Raw genomic sequence first — 7,344 nt, forward strand, 5'->3', positions numbered from 1 at the left:
GTACTGGGAGTGCCGGGAGGGGTGCCGGGGACCATCAGGAGGGGTGTCACGCCCCAAGGGGTCTCATGGGCTATGGGAAGAGATAAACCAGCCCCTAGTGGGCTGGAATAAGTTCCCACTAAGGCCCATAAGGTTTGAGAAGGAAAAAACACAAGGTGGAAAGAGTTTCCAAGTGGGAAGGTGGAATCCTACTCCAAGTAGGATTGGAGTAGGACTCCTCCACCTCCAATTTCGGCCAAACCTTTAGGTTTTGAGGCTGCCTCCTCCCCTCCCTCCCTCCTATATATAGTGGGGTTTTAGGGCTGATTTGAGACAACTTTTGGCACGGCAGCCCGACCACATACCTCCACGGTTTTACCTCTAGATCGCGTTTCTGCGGAGCTCGGGCAGAGCCCTGCTGAGATTAGATCACCACCAACCTCCGGAGCGCCGTCACGCTGTCGGATAACTCATCTACCTCTCCGTCTCTCTTGCTGGATCAAGAAGACCAAGATCATCGTCGAGCTGTACGTGTGCTGAACGCGGAGGTGCCGTCCGTTCGGCACTAGATCCGAGCGGATCGTGGGACGGATCGCGGGACGGTTCGTGGGACGGTTCGCGGGGCGGATCGAGGGACGTGAGGACGTTCCACTACATCAACCGTGTTTCTTAACGCTTCTGCTGTGCGATCTACAAGGGTACGTAGATCGGAAATCCCCTCTCGTAGATGGACATCACCATGATAGGTCTTCGTGCGCGTAGGAAATTTTTTGTTTCCCATGCGACGTTCCCCAACACTTAGCATAGTTCTGATGTAAGACTTGCGAGTACTTTGGATGAGTACTCACTGTTGCTTTGCTCCCCCTTTGCCCCCTTGATCCGTGCTGCGACCAGATGATGGAGCCTAGGAGATGGAGGTTCCCGCCAACGACGACTGCTACCCCGACGGTGCCTACTACTATGTGGACGCCGCTGAAGACCAGGAGTAGTTAGTAGGTTCCCAGGCAGGAGGCCTCGCCTCGTTCGATCGTTGTATCTTTTGTGCTAGCCTTCTCTAAGGCACCCCATGTTTTATGTTTGTACTCATATATTGTTGCTTCCGCTGACTCGTGTGTTTATCGAGCTTCCGTATTATAGCCCTCGAGGCCCTTGGCTTGTAATATGAAGTTGATATTGTTTTATTTGTGTCTAGAGTTGTGTTGTGATATTTTTCCGTGAGTCCTTGAGTTTTATCGTATGCATTTGCGTGTATGATTAGCGTACGATTAAACCGAGGGCGTCACATTGTGCCAACTTCTGCATGAGATCCAGCGCCCTCCCTCTCGTGCAACCATTGTATAATGTGATAATATCATCGCCGCATTGTGCGCCAACTTCTTCATAAGATCCGACGCCCTCCCTCTCGTGCAACCATTGTATAATGTGATAATATCATCGCCGCATACATCGCCTCCAACCCAGTCCAACACCAACACACGAAGCATTTCAATATTGATCTTCCACTAGTAGAAAATCGACCTTTCGTCCGCACCTTTAGTCAAGTTATGATTACAACCCGGGACTAATGTGGCCATTCGTCCAGGTTTCATGGGGGCACCATTAGTCCCGGTTCATTTGCCACCTCTAATCCTGGTTTCTTATACAAACCGGTACTAAAGGGGTGGTGGCAGGTTCTCGTCAGGTTGGAGGCCCCTTGAGCCCATTTAGTCCCGGTTTGTATCACAAACCGAGACTAGAGGTGGACCTCTAGTGCCGATTTGTATAACCAACGGGACTAAAGATGTCCCTATATAAACCCTTCGTCGAGACCGAGCCCATTTCTCTGTTTCCTCCATACCCCTCTCTGTTCTTCGCCTTAGCTCGAGCTCATCCTCCAATTTTTGCCAAGATTTGAGGCACCCCATCTCTCCAAGTGTTCACAAAGGTTAACAACTTTGTCCTTTCATCTCTCATTGCTAGATTAGCTCGTGCAATGCTCTATAACTATAGTGATTTGTGGGTTTTAGTTTGGGAGTAATTTTTGTAGGAGTTTATTTGATTTATATGCAATTTGACCTCAAATTAACTTCTTAGGTTGCATATGTGTAGGTGTGGTTTACTTAGTGCCTTCCCGTCCCCGTCCTAACCACCGTCGGCTGCCCGCACCGTCCCGTCGCCGGCACCACCACCTTGGTGAGCCTCTTGTTCTTATCCTTTTTATAAAAAAAATCTTATTTGTATGATTTATATAGTTTTCTTACTTGTATGATTGTTTGTTATACATAGTGCCATGGTCTTGATATCCATCCCCGCCGGCCCTCGTCCGGTTTATGATTCGGATGTAGTATATTCTCTTTTATAACTATTTATTGCATTTCCTAATTATGACAATTATGCCCATCAAGTTTACATAGATATTTTTATCTAGGAGGTACGTGAATCGGAAATTGCAAGCAACCCTCTTGTCGAGAAGTTAAATTTAGTTTAAAAAAACGAGTATTTGAAATAAAAATGAAAAGAATTGAAGAAGAGAAGATGAAATTGGAGTTGTATGTTGCCGATGTCGTCGATGATCACAAGATCAAGATGGATGCAATGCGTTTGAAGATTTGAAATATTAAAAAATATGTCGTTAATAAAGAGGCTTGGTATCACTATGTTGTTGAATCAATCGTTACCTTAGTTGCGATCTTGATCGCATTTGTTGTTGCATTTTAAATGCTTTAGCTAGATACTCTTGATGTGGTTTTATGAAAATAAGTGTGTATGAACTTGTATTAATTTGGTCTTTTTGGTCTTGTGTAATGAAGATGAGTCGGCAATGGATGTACGATGACCGACGTTCTCCCCAGTTCATTAATAGCGTACAGGGTTTTCTGCATGCAGCTGAGGCAAACGGGCGGGATGGTTTTATGTGTTGTCCATGTGATGTCTGTAAGAATGATAACACTTACTCTAAGTCAAGAGTCATTCACGTCCACCTGTTTACATCTGGTTTCATGTCTGGCTATAACTGTTGGACCAAGTACGGAGAAAGAGGGGTTCTATTGGAAGAGAATGAAGAAGAAGAGGATGCTGACATCTATCATGTGTTCCCTGAATACGATGGTACTACAATGGGGGAACAAGCTGAAGAAGAGGCACCAGATGAGCCCGCTGATGATCTTGGTCGGGCCATTGCTGAGGCAAAGAGAAACTGCACAAGTGAAAAGGAGAAGTTGAAGTTGCAGCACAAGTCTTAAGGATGCCTATCACGCTTTACTTGTTGCAATACAAGATGCTCGAACGGGGGTGTTCCAGCCCGACAGAGAGAACGATGAGCTTACACGCGCCCTCAAGAATCTTGAACACCCGGGAGGAACACGAGGCAAAGGCGTTGTTCCGTGGGTTGAGGGGTTTAAGGACTGGAACGACTCTTATAGAAGCCGTTCAAGAAAGAAGAACCGGGAGGCAGCCAAGAAGAAGCAGGATGTTGACCAGCTTGAAAAGGTAGAATCAAAGAACGCGGAGTTAGAACATGCTTTCTTGTGACACCAGGAGCATATCGATGCACTTAGCCAGAAAAGGGCGTCTCAAGGGCTCAACCAACCAGATCCAACATTGGATAGTATCGTCCCATCAATGCCGAAAAGTAGCGTGTGTTTCAAGGGGGTCCTGGCCGACGATGCACTGCTAGCTCGCTACCCCGGGGATGAAATCACACGGACGAAAAGTTGTGAGCTACACATGAAACTCAAGAACATATCCATGAAGGTAGCGGTCGGTTATGCTTTACCAAATACCCCTCATGCAACCTTCCATTGCAATCTAATTCCAGCTCGCTATGCTCATGTCGGGGTGGATGAAGTGATGCCGGGATATGAGTCACTAGAGCTTGACTTTCCTCGAGGTGAAGGGCAGCAGACACTGCGAGAAGTCTTACCTCGTCTCTGCTTATGGAGAAATGATTGCATCGTCTTTCCAAGGCCATCGACTCCTCCTCCAAGTCTGCCATGTCAGCTGACTCTACCCCACCATCCCGAGAGGAGCCCAACGCGAGTCCACCACAGCGTCAACTGACTCCACCCCGCCACTCCTAGACGGAGCCCAGCGCGAGTCCGCCGCCATTTTGACTTCTCGAGCATCAGCGGACTCCAAAGCGGAAGAGAGCACCAAGGAAGAAACCTTCCCCTCTTTCCAAAAAGAAGTGGGCTTACGAGATGACCAAGGAGGAAACCAACGCCCAAATGGCTTCCAAATTGAATGCCCATTTTGGACCGAAACCGCCCCCACCGCCAAAGGATATAGTACCTCTGAAAATCGTACAATGTGTTCTCAAGAATCTTGCTAAACCGCCTACGGAGAGAAGGCGACCAGACTATGAGCACTCTATTAGCAAGCCATATCATGCACAACAAAAGAAGGAGTCGAGCGGTAGTAAGAAAAGCGGGAAAACTGTTCCCCAGCTGGGAGAACAGGCAATGCAATCTATCCCGTCGCTCAAGGTGAGTACCGAGGTAACCGACACTGTTAGAGAGATGGCTAGAGAGATCGGTGTCACTGTTGAACAACTCCTAGGCGCCGAGGAAATGTCCAGGGTGGAAGAGTATGCACTAGCATGGAAATATGTTGCCAGGGAACCTCCGGTCAGGCGTGAGGAGGCCCCTCTTTTATCAACGCAAATGTACAAATTGCATAACTGGTATCTGAGGGAAATAAAAGCCGGGCGACAGAGCCTCATGGTGAAAGTCAAGTGAGAGCATTTCTTCCATGAAAAATATTTGTGGATTGAGTTTCCAGAATTGTTTCAATTATTCAATCAAGATGCACTCAACAAATCTCTCGTCAGTTTCCATTGTGTGTACGTGATTTCTTTCTGTAATTTAAGTCTTTAGCTCATCAGCTCGTTCATTGCCTGTAATTATCCTCACTATATTCTTTTGTGTGGTCTTAGGCAGAATAAAGATGTTTGAAATGAAAAGAGATGGAGTCTTTGGCATTTGCTTCATTGACCCAAATACCATTAACGAAAAAATGTTAATAGAGTACAAAGATGAAACAAAGGAGAACTTGTATACGTTTTTGAAGATACTAAATACCCAACCAGAAATAGTATTTCCTTACAACTTCAGGTGAGTGTTATTGTCTTTTACTATAAATTATGTTTTTCTTATTCGATGTTAAGTGTACGTAGTAATTGATGAGTTATGCATCCCCACTTATACAACACAGGTTTCGCTGGATCCTGCTAATCATTAGATTTGACGAGGAAAAAGTTGAAGTATTGGACTCACTAACTAAACACCCTCAAGAGTACAGGAACCTAAAGTTGATGCTCGATAGGTAATTTCAATCATTATCGCACTATGTTGGCCTTTTTAGTTCACTTCCTGATATCAAGTAATCAATGACTCCTTTATTTTTTTTCTTTGTCGGGCAGGGTTTGAACACGGTTCATCTACGAGATTGTTTTTGAATGGAAAGAGGAGCTGACATGGAAACGACCTAGGGTAATTAAGTATTACTAGCTACGTCCGAGCATCTCTTTAGTTCTATTTCAATATCATTATCATGTTTGATTATTATCTGACGGAATTCTATTCTCGTAAAGTGGTGCATGAAGCAGGAATAAAGGACTAATATATGTGCATAATATGTTTGCGAGAACATTCGCTTTATGGACGAACGACGCAGAGATGAAAGACATCATTGGGTACGTAAACACTATTCACATTTTTTTATCATTGGGTATATATATATATACAACTAATATATTCATATCGGTCTCCTTCTTTAAACATGATGGAGATAAGGGATAGACTCCTAGCAAAAGACCGCATACAAAAACTTCAAGTGAAAATGGCGGGATTTTTGCTTGAGCAGGTCACAACTCCCGACGAGGAATACCACTACACCTAATGGTTGCATGTGATTATCTGCAAGTTGTAGGAGAAAATTGTATATACCAAATTATATATATATATGTGTGTCTGTGTGCGAGAAATTCTATGATATATGATTAGTCCTACAAGAAATTTTATGATATATGCATAACGTGTACAGTATGTATACCGTAAAATATGTTTGCAATGAAAAAAATATGAAAAACATAAAATGAAAAGAAAAAATAAACAATAAACCCCTAAACTCTAAAACCCCAAAACCTTTAGTCCCGGTAGGTGTCACCACTCGGGACTAAAGGTCCCCGCCCCCCGGCGCACGCTGCCAGCCACGTGTAAGGGCATTAGTCTCGGGTCATGGCCAATCAAGACTATAGCGGGAGGAGGAGCCTTTAGTCCCGAGTTATTAATCCCGGTTGATGACCCGGGACTAAAGGCCCTTATAAATCGAGACTAAGGTCCGTTTCTCCACTAGTGTTTACTTCTCAGTGACCGCATGGCACTTCATGAAGCTCATGTTTTACATGTTCCCTCAAGCTCACAGTTTGCCGACTTGTTCTCAAAGGGGCTCCTGTCACAAGTCTTTCATGAGTTTCGAGACAGCCTCAACGTCCATCCAAATAAAATTCCGGCAAAGGCTGGTCGTAATGGAAGTATCATTGCTAGTATCATCCATGTCAACTAAGCAATTGTGATGAGGTGTCATAGAATTAAATGAAGAAAGAGATGATACAGTATCATATTATGATACTGTATCATAATAAATATTATACTATTATGTATCATGCATGTCAATAAATAAAGTTATCTATGACACTAATATATGATACTATTCCCTTCGTCTCAAAATAAGTTTCTCAAGCTTAGGGCAACTTTGTACTAAAAATAGTATAAAGTCGAGACATTTATTTTGGGACGGATGGAGTATGTATTAGGAAGGTAGTATCATACACTAGTATCATAAGGAAGGGCGCTAACATCTATTATACTCCCTCCGTCCCAAAATAATTGTCTTAAGTTTAGTACAACTTCATATTAGAGCTAGTACAAAGTTAAGACACTTATTTTGGAACGGAGGAAATACCTATGTATAGCTGTGTGCATGTATTCCTTGTAGTAATTTAGGATTGTGGATCACGCCCTGGCCTGCATGCCGCTTCCCTCGGGCTTCCACTTTTGATCCCTTCGGTTTCAGTAATGCTACACCTACGTAGCTACCATACATAGACTAACGTAATAGCTTAGGTGGCGTTTTTTGATTTGAGGAAATTAGGAAAGGGGCCCCACCCAGTTGAAATCAGGGGGCCGGAAGGATTAGTAGTTAGTTAAGTTACGTAGCCTTATGTAAATTTTTACATAAGTGTAGCATTTTTGCTTCGGTTTATATGTTTTAACTGCATCCTATTCATTCAACACTAACGCCAATCTCTCTCTCTCTCTGTTTTGAGGGAACTAGCGCCATTCTCTCGTCTAGCTTTCTTTTCTCGAGAACCAGCCAGTCGCTGGC

This window comes from Hordeum vulgare, chromosome 5H (genome assembly GCF_904849725.1).
Source record: "Hordeum vulgare subsp. vulgare chromosome 5H, MorexV3_pseudomolecules_assembly, whole genome shotgun sequence".
Classification (NCBI taxonomy): Eukaryota; Viridiplantae; Streptophyta; class Magnoliopsida; order Poales; family Poaceae; genus Hordeum; species Hordeum vulgare.